Source organism: Neophocaena asiaeorientalis, unplaced genomic scaffold (assembly GCF_003031525.2).
Source record: "Neophocaena asiaeorientalis asiaeorientalis breed wild unplaced genomic scaffold, Neophocaena_asiaeorientalis_V1.1 scaffold312, whole genome shotgun sequence".
NCBI lineage: Eukaryota > Metazoa > Chordata > Mammalia > Artiodactyla > Phocoenidae > Neophocaena > Neophocaena asiaeorientalis.
In genome coordinates this window covers 383,520-400,837 of record NW_020174707.1, presented here as the reverse complement: position 1 = coordinate 400,837, position 17,318 = coordinate 383,520, and the positions used below count along the sequence as shown (strand labels likewise).

The 17,318-nt window shown below is 44.8% G+C and overlaps 1 long non-coding RNA gene across 1 annotated transcript in view; it reads right to left on the bottom strand.

Annotated features, from left to right (window-relative positions):
• The window catches only part of LOC112409636 (uncharacterized), a 217,657-nt gene that overhangs the window by 152,035 nt on the left and 48,304 nt on the right, over positions 1-17,318 (bottom strand). Inside the window, exon 4 of the long non-coding RNA XR_003005188.1 lies at positions 2,227-2,464. This is a non-coding gene — a long non-coding RNA (uncharacterized LOC112409636). The remainder of the gene's footprint in view (positions 1-2,226; positions 2,465-17,318) is intronic.

Below are 17,318 nucleotides of genomic sequence, written 5' to 3'. Positions count from 1 at the left end.
CCAACTAAAACAAGCCCTGACACCTTAACTTAGAAAAGCAGCTTTTCTTTTTAAGGGTAAACCTTATCTTTTCCAAGACTGCGTTTGTTTTCAGCAGGTTCCACAGAAATATAAGGGAAAGCTACAACTCTCTGATCCTGCTAATAATTGGAATTCTCCCTAACCGCCCCCCCTCCCTCTCCTCTCCACCCCACGCTCTGCCCCCCTCTTCTCTGAGTCTTGCCCCTGTGTCTCTTTCTCTCTCTCTGCCCCTCCCTTCCCATCACTCACCATTGGGCAAGGCCCTAATGCCTTTCCCTTTTCCCACATGTCTGCCTAGAACTACATTTCCCTGCCCATGACATCAGACCTAGGGCTATGATCAGACTGAGTATTTGGGTACAGGAGATATTTCATTTTAAAGTATTTAACAGGCATTAACTAACCCATCTTCACTGGTGAGGGAGGCGGCTTCCCCGCCCTCACAGAGGGGCTGGGTTCTCAGCCCCTTAGCATATCCTGTGCTTTGCTTTGTGAAAAGGGGGGAAACAGGAAAGGAAAAATGCGTCTGCCACATCAAATTGGTATTCCTTGCACAAGTCCCGTTTCCTAGAAAGGCACCTCCTTATCAGATTCCAGACCTGAGTCACAGCTTCTGTTTGAGGCTTGACCCACACAGAGGTAATTCTTTCCACCCATTTCTCCTTCCAGCTAATGGCAATGTGAAGGGTAGGAGGGTGTTTCTACACCGAGAATAATGAAAAAAAAACCCCAAATCTCCACCAATGCTGGAATGAGGCAGTGACATGCAAATGACGCAAGGCAGGGAGCCGGCTGATGGGGGCTGCTCTCCAGATGCGCTGATGTCAGTAGCACACTGAGCTCTGAGTGGCTGGGAGAAAGCATGGCGAGGAATGATTGAGACCAAGACTCGGGAGAACACGCGCGTGCGTGCGTGCACGCGTGCGTGCGTGTGTGCAGGATGGAAAAGTGGGAGGGTGGGTGCACGAGACCAACACTGCCTGTGGGTGCGCCCCAGCCCATGATTTGAAAAGCCACTCTGGTCATCCCAAGAACCTTCTGCAGGAAGACAGCACAGGCTTGGGGGTAAAATTGGCTTTCTATTTTTAAAATGTTCTGCTTCGTCAATTGTCCAGGTAGCTTTTGACTACATAAGGCGCAAGGCCACTGAGCTGCTTATAAACCTCTGTGTATCTGTGTCTTTGCCCCAAACACAACTTTTGTTACAAAAGCTTTGTTTTGTGGTTTGATTGTTCTTAAGGCCGATCTCTGTGTTGTCCTCACTCGCCCTTTCCCTGTGCTGAGCACCTTCCCCGCATGCCAGAGACCTAGGCCATGTGGTCGTACGATGCCAGGCACCACAATTCCATGAGTGTGTCTGGAGATGCCACCTCTGCTTTCTCTTTCTCTTAGAGACACAGAACTTCAAAGCTGGCAGGGCCATTAGAGATCATCTGGGGTCAACTTGCTCATCTTACAGATGAGGAAACTAAAGCCCAGGGAAGAGTGCTGGCTCCTGAGAAGCCAGCCAAGTGGACCCTGGAATACGGTTCTCTTACCAGACTCGCTCAAAATCCATTGCAAGCTTCTTGAGGGCAGTTCAACTAATTGGTTGCCTACTTTGCCTGCATCTCCCATACCTTCTTCTCGAAGGTCCCTTCTGTGTGGGCAGCCAGCCCCATAACCCCATCTGCTAGCCTCCATTGGTGGGGACCAAAAATGGATGGCTGATCTGAGTTGTACTATTTGATAAGTCTCTTCCAGGAACTGGGAATTTAAGTAAGTATCTGTCGTGCCTGAATGGAGAGAACGTGTCAGGGCCTCAAGGTAGGTCCGATTTTTCCCATGTACAAGAAGAAATAGAAAATGCCAGTTGCTGGGACCCAAGGATTTAAGGGCCTCATAGAGAGGGCCAGGGGAAAATGGCTCACTCACCTGTTTCCCAGTAGATTTTAAGCCCTGGTTCCATTCCTTATGGGTCCTGCTGCTCTCCCTGCCCTCGAGTTCTGGGAGAGAACCACAAACCCTTCCAATACGTGCTCCTTTTTGCTTAAGACAGTTTGAATAGATTTCTGTCACTTGCTCCCAAGTCCATATACTACTCATGCTTTCACTGCCAGCTTCTAAAGCAATGCCTTCTGTATTAGTTATCTATTGCTGTGCAACAAATTACTCCAAAAAAAAGCAGCTAAACAGAGACAGGAAAAAAAAACCCAATTAACTCACAGTCTCTGACGGTCAGGAATCTGCATGTGGCTTAGCCGGGTCCTCTGGCTCAGCGTCCCTCACAAGGCTGCAATCAAAGTATTGCTAGGGTTCCAGTCCCATCTCAAGGCTCGACTGGTGGAGGACCTGCTCCCAAGCCCACTGGCCTGGCTGCTGGCAGGCCTCAGAAGATATGCCTCCGGCTCACGCACGTGGGCCTCTTTGCAGGGTTGCCTTAGGACGTGGTGGCTGGCTACTCCTAGAGCAAGAAACGCAAGAGAGAGTGAGGGAAAGGACCCAGAACAGGAGCCAGTCTTTTCACAGCTTAATCTTGGAAGTGACATCCCAGCGCTTCTGCCATATTCTATCTGTTAGAAGTGAGTCACTGGGTCCAGCCCACCCTTGACGGGGAGAGGATTTCACAAAGGCATCAATGCCCAAAGGCAGGCATCATGGCGCCGCTTTCTTGAAGTTCTACACCTGAGCTCAGATTAATACTCAAAGTTTTCTGAATGCATATTTACCACGGTTACTCTGTATTTTCTGGGCCCCTTTTGTCTCTTCCTTATGTTTCTGGAGCACCGTCTGATTGAATAGGGTACATAAGCCAGTCTCCTTCCTAACAAGTACACATGATGACCAAAGACCAAACTTCTCTCATCATCTAGGTTGCAAATTCCTTGAAAGCAGGAATTCTGTCTTATACTTTGTAATGCTCTGAAAACCATATGCAGTGAATAAATGTATAATTGTTGTTGAATGGATCAGTGTGATACACCAGAAAGAGCTCTACATGGGTCTCTGGCATCCAAGTTCTACTTATGGCTCAGCATTCAACTATTTTGACCTTGGGTACATCGCGACTTCTTAGGGCCTTGGTTTTCCCCCCTTTAAAACAAGGAGATTAGACCAGAAGTTCTTTAAGGCTACTGTAATCAGTAATATGTTCTAAAAAATTCCTCCTCATTTAAATTCCCTTTGAGGAAGTGTATCAGACATATCTGGTGACCCTCATCATCGCCTTGGCCCACGTGTCATTTCAGCCGCGTCTGCAGTGGGTACACTCATCTCAAGCCGAGAGTGTTCATCTTCTTTCTGCCCCCGGGCCTTCTCCACCCATATGGGAGTTTGCCTGCGCTCTCTCTCTCTCTCTCTCTCTCTCTCTCTCTGTGTGTGTGTGTGTGTGTGTGTGTGTGTGTGTGTGCGCGCAGTTCAGAAGTTGGATGGAGTTAGCACCCCCAGCGGCAATCCTCAGCCAGGGTCAGATGGCAGCTAGTGGCTAAATGCCTCAGCCTTCTGTCCTTCCAGTGGATAATTCTGCAAGGCATTCCCTACACTTCTTGTGAAATCAGCCCCTGTTGCCCTCTGTTATATTCGTGTTTCTTTCCTCCCTAAATCACTCTCTCCTTTTCTTCACTCTTAATTGCTGGGATCACCTCTTAAATAAACTACCTTCACCCAGGACCTTGTGTCATGCTCTCCTTTCAAGAGAACCCAGGCTAAGAAAGAAGCCATTTCTTTCTCTGCCCACCTTTCACCATTAAAGCTACACCATGCAGAAGCTTGGGTCATGAAGACAAAAATGTGACATGAGTGGAGGAGTCCTAACCAGACCGGAAAAGTCTGCTCCTTCGGGCCCTCTCTGTACCAAAGTTTCAGAGCAGAGAGTTGTCTGATGGGAGTGAAAGTGAAAGCCAAGAGCAGAAGTGCAGTCATCCACTCTGCCTGGGACTCCAGGAGGAGCCCACCCAGCACGGTACACCTGCAATCACCTAGGGCAGGGAGTGGTTAGGCAGACAGCAAGCCCCAGTTAGCATCCCTGAGATATCCTGGGAAATACTTGGCATGCGAGAGATCCCACACATGCCTACAAGCCCCCTAGGAGAACACAGATGTTGGCAAGGTGCTAGCTGAAGAGCTCACCAGAGGGGTCACCACCATGGACTGAAAGAGATCCTAGAGTCAAGGGAATTGGTTGGGCTACCTGAGAGGGAGATTAAATAAGATCATGGCCATGCCTCACGGGGTCTTCAATAGCAGCCAGGGCTGAGGAGGACCCTAGCCACCAGGGAGGGCCACAAGGCCCTGGGAGAGGATACCGCAAGATCACTAACCACTGACTTCAGCAGTTGCTGGCACTGTGAACATCTATTGCTGTGGCGGCATGAAGGACCCAGAGAGTGGAACAGTGGCGCCGAATGGATCCTGACCCCCCCTAACCGTAAGGATGTGACATACTCCCTCCCCATACCCAGGTGTGATCTTGGAGAGGATCAAGAGGGGGAGAACAAAATGGAAAGAGTAACTATTTCAAGCAAAGGAGTCTGGATTTCCAAAAGAGACTGTTTAACTGACTGGAGTAAAACAGGCTTACCAGGTCAGAGCCAAGTTTAATACTGACTTCCAGTTCTGTGGCCCACTTCCATGTGTGTGCGTGTGCCCTCCCATGGACACACACGCACGTGCAAAGGCACGTTGGGCTCATGAGAAGGCTCCAGTCTGCTATAGAAAATTCCTTTGCAGATCTGAGTGGAGCATGGAGAAATCTTCCTGGGTGCTAGTAGGGCAGGGAATTTGGAGGGACTCGTCCACAGAGACAGGGTCTCCCAGCTGGGGCAGCTTTCCATGCTTGCGCCAGGCTCACTGGGGCCGGAAAAGGCACATCAGCTGCAAACTCATCTCCAAGTGCCTGGTTTTACCTGGGAGGCAGAAGTCAGGGCTCTTAACACACTCAGCAAGAGCTGTGAAGGAAGGGCAGGGGTGGTGGGAATCCCGGCATTTGCCCCTTTCATCTCCGTGGGCAGTCCCGATTTCCCTGGCCCCCGTCTCGGCTTTATCAAGGCTATCTGAGTCCCCCCCTGTCTTTTCTGGCCTCCTCTGGGATGCTTCCTCTGCCATGACAGTTGCTGAGGGTTCCCCAGGGCAGGTGGAAGCATGATTTGCTTTTCAAGCTCTGCCCACTTATTGATCTCCTGTCTGAGAAATGTCAGCCGCAGCCAGGAGCTTTCCCCGCTAAGGCACTTAGCTTGGAAGCCTGTGGTATCTGCCTGTATAAACCCTCCACCTCCTGCCTCTCTGGTTTCAGAACTCTCCCCACCTCCACCTTGGGAAAAGTCTTCTAAGATGAGATGGCAAGAATCAAACAGCGACGTGCTTTGAACACTGGGACGGGAACCAGATTTAAATTGGGCAAAAGCCGTGAGCTCAGAGCGGGCACATTTCACTTCCTGCCATCCCTCCCCCGTCTCTGCATCTTGTCGCGGGGAGCAGGTAAGGCAATCTCCCCGAGGAGGCTGGCCAGTGGGGCTCTGGTCCGGGAAGGGGGCAGATAAAGGCAACCCATTATTCCAGCTGCTGTCCCCTCTCCCCACACCCCAGCTCTGATAACAATTTAAATGCAGGACTGGGAGAAGAGAAAGGGAAGAGAAGACTGTGTGTTTAGTGGTTAAACCTTTTAAAGTTTAAGTGCATAAACAGGGCCTTCTCCGTATCTGTCTATAGCAATTCCCATGACAGTTACAGCAAAATTATAGAAACTGGGTCGTTTATATAACCCTTTGTATTGTCAAAGCACATTAAATGTCTGCCTTCCTGCACCCTGCCGAGCTGTCTTCAGCTGTCAGATCCCCATACTGCAGCTCGGCACACTGAGTATAAAGGACTTTGGCAATGCCTACGCGGGGAATGCCGGACCCTCAAGTGCAGCTAAGGTTTGGAAAGGGAGATTTCAATTTCCTCTAAGCATGAGTCCCAAGGTTTCCAATATATTGAACCCTCTGCTTTCCAGCCAAATGCTTTGTCACCTGGCTAGTGAGTTTATTTCCCAAATGGGCAAACATGACATTTGTCTTTTATTCTGGACAGGGTTGAGAGAGCTCCTTCATCTATCTATTCATCTGATAAAGAAGGATTTATTGAAAGTTTTCTAAAATGCTAGTACCAGGAATAATATGCACCAGCCACTGTTTAAACAACTTTGTATCTATTAACTCTTTTTACCCTCATTTTAATCCAGTGAGGTAGACACTATTAGTATCCCCATTTTACAGATGAGGAAACTGAGGTGGGGCAAGGTATGTTGTGGTGTGCTGTCCAGACGGCCCTTCATGACTGAGGCAGTCATTCCCCCAGCTGCTGGGAGTATGGACAGCAGACAGTTCACATATAAAAAATTTTAAATGAAGACTGTATGTATTTAAGGTGTACAACACTTAATGCCCCTCTAGAAACTGTCATTAAGGTCATACCCCCTTCCTGGGGGCGACCCATATTCAATGACAGGCTCACGCAGGGGTATAAAGGCCCGCCATCTTGCCTCAATTCCTCAGACCAACTCCACAGAGCCACCCCAGATCCTCTGCTCCCTGGGGGTCCACCGAGGTCTCCTTTGCGACTGCATTGCAGCTCAACCCCTCCCTTAGCCCAGTCCTGCCTCTTTTACCCCGCCCCGCCTCCATTGCTGTGTATCCCAAGGGCCCTCCTCAATGAACCTCTTTGCACTCACATCTCCATCTCCATTTCAGAGTGTGTCTCCCAGGGCTCACACCTGAGGTAGGAGGAGAAGTAACCTCCAGCCTGTCAAGGACATGTGGCTAGTGCGCTGTGAAGGTAGTTTCTACCTTCTTATCCAGTGGCCACTAATGTGTGGGAAGCTCTTCTCTGCTCAACCCTGGGCCTGGTACTTCATCCACATTCTTTGACTCATGTATTTATTTTGGCCATGCTGTGAAGCATGCGGGATGTTAGTTCCCGGACCAGGGATTGAACCCGTGCCCCCTGCAGTGGAAGTGCAGAGTCCTAACCACTGGACCACCAGGGAATTCCCTCTTTGACTCATTTAATCCTTCAACCTTCGGGATATCACTACCCCATTCTGCATACAGGGGCCTGAGGCTCGAGATGTTAAGCAAGGGGGTGGGGGATTCAGCAGACTTTGAGTCTGGGTCTCTTGGCTTGCTTGGCAGCCCCAGGCCCAGCCCTGCAACCTGCTCACACCCCGTCCAAGACTTTAGGTTGGGAGCAGGGCAGGATGCTCTTCTATATAAGAGTTTGCTCCTGCCCAGGAAGTGATGCCATCTGCAGCTTCACTCCGCCTCTCTGCCTGAACCCCAAAGCTCTAGAATTCTGAGAGTCTGAGCAGTTGTACGGGCGCCATCAATGCCATCAGAATCCTGCCCTTGGTAAAGCTTCTGCACATGTGGCCCCTCTGTCAGGCTTAGACCTCCCTGTCATCCTGTGAATCAGGCAGCGTGGGCCTTGTGATCCCTATTCCACAGATGGGAACACTGAGACACAGGGCAAGGGTCAAATCACTAGCCGGTCCATGGCAGAACTGGGACTTGAACTTAGGTTTTTTTGTTATAAGTCCCGTGCTCTTTCCACCTTGCCCTGCCCTACTCAGTCTCCATACGACCACTTCCTTTCCTTGGCTCCTTTCCTGTTGTGCACATATGTATCAGGAAGTTCATTCCTGGAGGAATCAGGGACAGCAACTGGTGTGATTTGTGGGGTTCTGATAAACTCCCTAAACTCTAAATGCTCCCTTCCACCACTGAAACCTGAATTTCCACCACTACAGTCAGCCCTGAGAGCTAATGTTTACCTTTTCCTTGAAATCTTTTGACGTGCAAAAAGCAACTGGAACTCTTCTACAATGCTAATGGGAATGTAAAATGGTTTTTAAAAAAACTTCGGAAAATTTGCAAAAGTTGAACAGTTTCCTAAAGACTTAAACATACGCTTTCATTCCCACTCCTGGGTATTTACCCAAGGGGAAAAAAATCATACATCCAAAGACTTGTCCATGAATGCTCAGAGAAGCTTTATTTGCAATGCCCCAGACCTGGAAATAACCCAAATGCCCATCAACTGGTGAACAGATAAACTATTTGTGGTATATCTATATTTTTCAGCAATAAAAAGGAACAAACTATAGATCCATGCAACAACATGGATGAATCTCAAAAACATGGTAAGTGAAAGGAGCCAGATACATAAAAACACAAACTGTGTGATTCCATTTACATAAAGTTCTAGAACAGGCGAAACACATCTATGTTGATGGAGGTCAGAATAGTGATTACCTTCGCTGGTGGATGTTTTGACTGGAGAGGGGCACGGGGAATTTTCTAGGGAGATGGAAATTTCCTTTATCTTAGTGGGGTAGTGCTCACATAGGTGCACACATTTGTCAAAACTCATCAAACTGTACACTTCAAATGTGTGCATTTTGTATGTTAATTATACATCTGTAAAGCTGATTTAAAAAATAAATCACTGACCCAGTGGACGTGGTATTCTTGACCTGTGTTCTCTGGAGTCTCTGGGATCCATAAAACAATACATGCAATTGTGAGCGTAGGTGTATACTACAGGAAAAGGGCTCTCGTTTTCCTCAGGTTCTACTGACAAGCGTGTCTGCAACTCAATGTTAACATAGACACACGAGAAACAAAGCACCTAAAGTAACCATTCTGCGTGACAAACCCAGCCGATGATATCCTTCACAGAACTTGGTAGTCTTTGGAGACTAGATTCCTGCAGACGCAGGGCCATGGCAGAAAGGGAGAGGTTCCAAAACGGGGTACAAGGCCAATCTCCCACTGTGGAGGGGAGGAAGGGCTGAGGGTCAGGTCTAGACCCTAAGAATCACCAGGTTAAAACAGAAACTAACACACCATTGTAAAGCAATTATACTCCAATAAAGATGTTAAAAAAGAAACAAAAAACTTGTGGATGGGTCCAAAGCAGCATTATTTGTAATAGCCAAAGAGTGGGAAAAATCCAAATGTCCATCAACTGATGAATGAAAAACTAAATGTGGTATATCTATGTAATGAAGTATTATTTAACAGTAAAAAGGAATGATGTACTGGTGTATACTATAATGGTAATGAATTTTAGAAACAGGCTCAGTGAAAGAAGTCACAGACCATATATTGCATGGTTCTCCATTTATGTGAAATCTCCAGAATAGGTAACCCTATAGAGACAGAAGGTAGATTAGTGTTTGCCTAGGGCTGGGAATGAGATGTTGGGGAGAAATAGGAACTGGCTGCTAATTGGTACATCCATTCTGTGGATGAAGATGTGTTCTAAAATTGATTGTGGTGATAGCTGCACAACTCTGAAAATACTAAAATCTGTCGAATTTTACAATTTAAATTGGTAAATTGTATAGCATGCAAACTATATCTCAATAAACTTGTTAAAAAACTAAAGCTCTAACCTACAAAAAAAAAAAAAAAAGAATCTCCAGGCTGTTTCACCTTGCCTGCCAGTAAGATGGAGGAGAAGCCACAATCGCTTAGGTGTCTACAACGTATACAGGTTTGAAATCACAATCTTGTCATGCCTGTTTAAACCACCACAATGCAGTGAAATCCTATTATCTGCCATATATTACTGTACTGACAGATGTGGGAGGGAACTGCGGACACCATCAGACACACCTCATTCCCTCGGGAACCGGGGAGCTTGGGAAATTCTGTCCTGGCAGAAGCCCCTTTGAACAGTCATCTGAACACTCCAGACTTCAGCTGGGATGGGGAATGGGTTATGTCAGAGCAGCACCTGGGGTAAGGCAGCACGTGTGTGCCTGTGTGAGCATGTGCACACGCTCGCAAGCGCTGTGCTGGTGCTTCGTGAGATATTTCAGAAACTAGCAGCAGCAGCAGTGCTTGGGAAGTTGAAAAGCTGAAACCTGTGAATCAATCCAAGTACAAAGCTCTCAGTTTCTAATTTGGTACCTGTTTCCAACACCTTGCAAAGAGTCAATCTGTGCAGAACCTCACACTCTTGGCATTTCTGGTACTCAGTTCTAGGAGGATGCAGTAACAGCAGGTGTCTAAACCATTGATTTCTTTTAGAAGATCCTACACCATCAATGACATCCAATCTGCTCTTGTAAATACTCAGGAACTTTTCAATGGCCAGACTCAAAACACTCGATAAGAAGCTAAAGCTTCTGTCTTCTACGGGCTACAGTTGAAGCAGACCCCGGGGATATTTTAACTCATTCTTTCAACGTATATTTACCAAACATCTACTATGGGTCAGGCCATGAATGTACAGGAGGAAACAGGCCAAAAAAACCCCTGCCTTCATGGAGCTCACATTCTAGAGGATTAATGAATACATTATATATTATGTTAGATAATATAGTAGGAGAAAAATAAAGCAGAAAATGGCAAAAGTGGGGCTGCAATTTCAGAGAGGGTGGTCATGAAAGATCTCATTGAAAAGAGGACAGTTAAGCAAAGACTTTTAGAGGTGAGGGAGTCAGCCCTGTGGGCAGCTGGAAAGACTGTCCTAGGGAACAAGACCAGCCAGTGCAAAGGCTAGGAAGCAGAAGCATGCTGGAATATTAGAGGAACAGCAAAGAGGCCAATGTGGCCAGAATCAAATGAGCAAGGGAGGCTAGAACTGTGAGATGAAACTAGGGAGGCAGTAAGGGCCAGATTGTGTAGGTCCCTGTAGGCCACTGTAAAACCTGGACTCTGTAAGGACATTGTGAGGGAGATGGAGGGTTCCAAACAGAGGAAGGAATTGCTCCAACTTCAGCTTTAAATGGATCATTCTGGCTGCTGTACTTAGAACAGACTATAGCAGAGGTTGGGCAAAAAGAGCCTGTGAATGTAAAGAGAGATCAATGGAAACTATCCAATCTGAAAAACAGACAGAAAAAATACTGGAAAAAAATGAATAGAGCCTCAGGGAGCTGTGTGGTCTAGCATTTACATCATCAGAGACCCAGAGGAGAGGAGAAAGAGTGCAACACTGAGAAAATATTTGAAGAAATAATGGTTGAAAGCTTCCCAAGTTTGGCAAAGGACATAAACCTATGTATTCAAGAAGCTGAGTGAATCCAAAATAGGACCAACCCAAAGAAATCCATGACTAGACACCTCATAAACTGGTGAAAACTAAAAATGAAAAACTCTTGAAAGCTGCCTGAGAAAAACAAAGCATTACCTATAGGGAAACAACAATTTTACAGTTTGAATGACTGCAGATAGCTCACACAAATGATGGAGGCCAAAAGGAAGTGGCACAACATTTTTAAAGTGCTAAAAACAACAACAAAACCTGTGAACACAGTTCTAAATTGAGCAAAAGTATACTTCAGAAATAAATGAAGGTGGAATTAAGATATTCTCAGATGATAGAAAATTAAGGGAATTTGTAACCACAGAGCTCTCAAAGAACTGCTAGAGGAAGTTTCTCAAACCAAAAGGAAATGATAACAGAAGAAAACTTGGAATATCAGAAATAAAGGAAGAGCAACAGAAATGGTCAACAACTGAGTAAATGCAATAGATTATTCTTCTATTTTGAGATATTTAAAATATGTTTGACCGTTGAAAGCAAAAATTATAACGTTATCTTCTGGGGGTTTTGATACACATTGATATAATATACAAGATGGATACAGCACAAGAAGAGGGAAGGTAAAAGATTTTAAACAGTGGTAGATTTTGTACATCCCAATTAAAGTGGCAAATCATTCATTCCAAATTGATGGTGAAGAGTTATGTATATATTTTATAATACCCAGAGCAACCACTAAAATAACTACATGAGATACAGTCAAAATCACAATAGATAAATTAAAATTGAATACCAAAAAGTTCAAATAACACTATGACTCGATGCAATGTGGTATTCTGGATTGACTCTCAGAATAGAAAAACAGGATGAGTAGAAAAATTGGTGAAATCTAAATAAATTCTGGAGTTTAATTAATAAAGGTGTGCCAATTTTTGGTTTCTTGATTTTGACAAACATCATAGTAATGTAAGCTGTTGGCATTAGAGGAAACTGGGTGAGGGATATGAGAACTCTCTCTGTATTATCATTGCAACTTTTCTGTCAATCTAAAAGTTTTCTAAAATAAAGGCTTTACTTAGAAAATGTTCAAATAACCCCCAGTTAGGCAAGAAAGGGCAAACAGAAGAACAAAAGCCAGAGGGAACCAATAGGAACCAAATAATAAAATGGTAGAGTTAATCAAACATATCAAAAATTACATTAATATAGATGGTCTAAAAATACTGATTAAAAGAAAGATGGTCAGAATTGATAAATAAAAGAAGAACATGACCCAACTATACACTGTCTACAAGAAACTCATTTCAAATATAATGATACAGGTAGGGTAAAAATTAAAGGAGAAAAAAGATGTACCATGCAAACACTAATCAAAAGAAAGCTGGAGTGGCTCTATTAATATCAGACAAAAGAGATTTCAGAGAAGAGAAAATTACCGAAGATCAAGAGGGACATTACATAACAATAAAAGGATCAATTCTCCAAGGAGACAGAACAGTGCTAAATGTGCATGCACCTAACAAAAGAGTTTCTACTACACGAAGCAAAAACTGACAAAACTAAAAAGAGAAACAGACAACTCCACAATTATAGTTAGAAACTTTTCAACACTTAATAGATAGAACTGGTAGGCAGAAAACCAGCAAGCACATAGATTAAACAATGATGTCAAACAACTGGATCGAACCAACATTTATAGAACATTCCATGCAACAACAGGAGAATACAGAGTTCTTTCAAGTGAACATGAAACATTCACCAAGATAGGCAGTATGCTACAAGTCTTAACAAATTTAAAAGAATTGAAATTATACAAAGTGTGCTCTCATACCATAATGGAATTAAACTAAACCTCAGTAATAGAAAGGTAATAGGAAAAGCATCAAACACTGGGAAAGTTAACAGCATACTTCTAAATAATCTTTGGATCAAAAAGGAAATATCAGGGGAAATTTAAATATATTTCGAACTGCATGAAAATAAAAAGGCAACATATTGAAATTTGTGTGATATATCTATGGCAGTGCTTAGAGGGAAAGTTATAGCTTTAAATGCTTACATTAGAAAAGGAGAGTTCTCAAATAATAACCAATAGCTTCCATCTTAGAAAAAGAAAAACAATCTAAATCCAAATCAAGCAGAAGGAAGGAAATAATAAAGAGTAGAAAGCAATAAAATGGAAAACAAATAAGCAATAGATAAAACCAATCAAACCAAAAACTAGTTCTTTGAAAAGATCAAAACAATTGATAAATCTCTAGCAGGACTGACAAAAAGAGAAAAAGAGAGAGAAAACACAAATTTCCAATCCCAGGGAAGAAAGAGGGAATATCACTACAGACTCTGCAAATATTAAAAAGATAACAAGGGAATAATATGGGCCGCTCTATGCATATGAATTTGATAACTTAGATAAAATGGACCAAACAATTCCTTGCAAATCACAAATTAGCAAAACTCACCCAAGATGAAATAGATCAATTAACTATTTAAGAAATTAAAGCTGTCATTAAAAACCTTCCAAAAGAGAAATCTCTAGGATCAGATGGTAAATTCTACCAAACATTTAAAGAAGAAATAACATCAATTCTATAAAATACCTTCCAGAGAATAGCAGAGCATGGAACACTTCCCAACACATTTTGTGTGGCCAACACTACTCTGATACCAAAAACAAAGAGGGTAGAAAACTACACACTAATATTTCTCATAAACATAGACACAAAAATCCTCAATGAAATATTAGCAAATTGAACCCATCAATATATAAAACCATAGCACAACCAAGTGGGATTTAGCTCAGAAGCTCAATGTTAAAAAATGGATAAATGTAATTCACAATATTGACAGTCTAAAGAAGAAAAAGCACAAGATCCTATCAATTGATGCAGAAAAAGTACTTGATAAAATTCAATATCTATTCATGATTTTTAAAAAAATCTCAGCAAACAAGAAATAGAAGGGCTCTTCTTCAACCTGATAAAGAGGCATCTGCAAAAACCCTGCAGTTAACATCATACTTAATGATGAAAGATGGATTGCTTTCTCCCTATGATCAGGAACAAGGCAAGGATGTCCACAATTACCCCTCCAATTCAACACCAGTGGATTAAGCAGTGCAATAAGGCAAGAAAAAGAAATAAAGGTTTATGTATTGGAAAGGAAGAAATAAAATTGTCCCTATTTACAGGTAACATGATTGCCTACATAGAAAATCCCAAGGAATCTGCAAAACAAAACCAAACCTCCTAGAACAAATAATAGCAAGGGTGCAGATATAAGGTCAATATAGAAAAATAAACTGTAATTCTATGCACTAGCAATGTAAAATTGTAAACGAAACTTTGAAAAGCAGTATAATTTATAATCATTCCAAAAGAATGAACTTTTTAGGCATAAATATAACAAAATAGGTACAGGATCTGTATGCTGAAAAATACAAAGGAGTGATAAAAGAAAGCAAAGGAAACCTAAAAGAATTGGAGAAACAGAATGATAGACCATGCCTATGGATTGTTAAAGTTCAACATAATAAATACATCAATTCTCACTGAAACGATTTATAGATTTAATGCAACACCAGTCAAAACCCCAGCAGGATTTTTGTACATACAAACAAGCTGATTCTAAAACTCATATAGAAAGACAAAGGAACTAGAGGAGCTAAAACAAATTTGAAAAAGAATAAAGGTGTCAAGTATGATAATTCTCCATTTTCAGTCTCACTTGACAGCTATAATAATCAAGACAGTATGGTATTGGCAAAGGATAGACACATAGATCAACGAAACCGAATGGAGCATCTAGAAATAAACTCATAGCAGCATGATTTTTAATGAAGTTGCAAGAAGCATGCACTGGCCCTTTTTGGCATTCTGTGGGCAGGGCAGAGGTGGGCACAGGGAATCCTGAACTGAAGGGACTTTAACTCTCCCCTTGGCTCCTGAGAAGACAGCTGGAGACCCTTCCCACCGACCATAGCCTTTTCAGAAACAACCAACAAAGTGGAGAAAAGGGTCCTCAGCAGAGGAATCAGGAAGGCCCTGGCATGTGTGAGGAACGAGGAGGTCAGTATGGCTGGAGCACGGGGAGTGAGGGCAAGAAGAGGAGGCGAGGACAGAGGTGGCAAGGGACCTGGTCAGTCCCTGGGAGGACTTGGACTTTCCTCTGAGTTGTGCCATGAGAGGGTTTTGAGCCAGGGAGTGACACAGTCTGACTTAACCTTTTAATAGACTCATTCTTACTACTGGGTTGAGAAATGACTGAACCGGGTGATGGAGTGCGGGGAGGATGAAGCAGAGAAACCAGTTAGGAGGCTTCTCAGATAAACCTGGTGACAGATGATGGTGGCCTGGACCAAAGTGGAAGCGGTGATGGTGGGGAAAAGTGGTCGGTTCTGGACATAATTTGAAGGTACAGGTTGTGGGGTGTGTGTGTGTGTGTGTGTGTGTGTGTGTGTGTGTGTGTTAGGGGTTGTGATGAGAATTTCTTACTGTTGCAGTAAAAAAAAGAAAGTTCAAGAAGACTGCTCTTGGAGCGATTATATTTCTCCTCCATTCTGCTCACTGGAAGGCTGACTCAGAGGTCTCACGACTGCTTTGAGCCCCTGGATGCCCAAGACTCGGGAGTGTATGCCTGTAACGGGTGAGGCAAGCAGAGGGTCACTGTCTTGGCTTCATCGGAACGTCTGGCCTTTTCCCCTGAGGTCTGTGGAAGAAGAACCACCCTCACGTCAGGTGACCCACTGGATGGCTGGACCTCATGAAGCCAGCCAGACTCTTGTAGGCTGGACCCACTCAGTAGGGTTTCAGATCACAAATGGACAGATTTCCTTTTCTTCATTTTATAGATTAAAAAAATTAGGTGTGGAGAACTACGGTGACGCACCCAGTATCCCAGCTCAAGTTGGTGCCAGTTTCTGTCTGTTGCTCCGACCATGCATGGGAGGTGCTCCAGGCTGATAGTCACCTTCCGGTTCTTGCTATCCCTACTGATCTGATCTTTCTAGACAGCCAAGAGGGCTTCCGTCATGAACCAGGCCCACTGTGCAGTGGGCAGGGTGGCAGTGCAGGGAGTTGATGCCCTCAAGTATCCTGCTTTGCAAGTAGCCCCTTGGCTGTCTGCCTGCAAGGTCTGGGCCTCCACTGATCCAGGTGGGGAAGGTGGACAAACAGCAGAGGTGACAGGCCAAAGCGGGGTGATGAATGGTGTGGGGTGTCCATCAAGCAGCGTGCTGTGCCTAGACTGCTGCTCTGAAACACAGCTGAGGGCCATCGCCGATTGTAACTTTTCTTTCTAGGCTACAGAGTTGTTATGGGCTGAATTGTGTCCTCTGCAAATTCATATGTTGAAGCCCTAACCCTCAGGACATCAGAAAGTGACTACATTTGGAGACAGAGTCTTTATAGAAGTGATGAAGATAAAATGAGGTCCTTAGGGTGGGCCCAAATCCAATACAACTGCCCTTAGAAGATGAGGAAGTTGGGACATAGATGGTACAGCGGGAAGACCATGTGAAGACACAGGGAGAAGGCAGCCATCTACAGGCCAAGGAGAGAGGCCTGGAACAGATCCCTCCCTCAGAAGGAACCAAGCCTGCCCACACCTTGATCTCAGACTTCCCGCCTCTGGAACTGTGAGACAGTACATTTCTGTGGTTTAAGCCCCCTAGTGTGGGTTACTTTGTTACAGCAGCCAGAGCAAACTAATATTGGGTTGGCCAAAAAGTTCGTTCAGGTTTTCCCAGAACATCTTGTGGAAAAACCCAAACGAACTTTTTGGCCAACCCAATACATGAATCATCCGATTTTCTAAAGTTTCAGGTCAAGGCATGACAAGTGCGGTCCCTCCCAGTCCAGGCCTCATGCCCCCAATTAAGGGGCAACCACAGAGACAGCAGCAGCCACGGAGTGGGGACTGGAGAGGTGCCATGTAGAACACTTCCCGAAGCCTCTGCTCTTAGCATCCCTCCCCTCTCCTCCCAGAGGGCCTCAGAGGGCCAGTCACGGGCAGTCCACGAGCGGCTGCAGGAGAACTTTCCAGGCCCTCTGCACTGCCTGGAGAGACCTCACAGCTAGAAGTTGCTCCCCTGGCCACCTGAAAGCAGCTGCAAGTAGAGGCCCAGGGAGGGGCTGGTTCTGAGGAAGAGCCTTCTTCCTGGGCCTCAGAAGTCAGGTTCCCGCGGAGCTAGTCAGGGACCGTCCACGATGCTCATCAAGGAGCCAGAAGCGTTAGCCTGTGGGCGCACCTGCTTGGCACCTCCAGGAGAGGAACGAGGGGCTGTT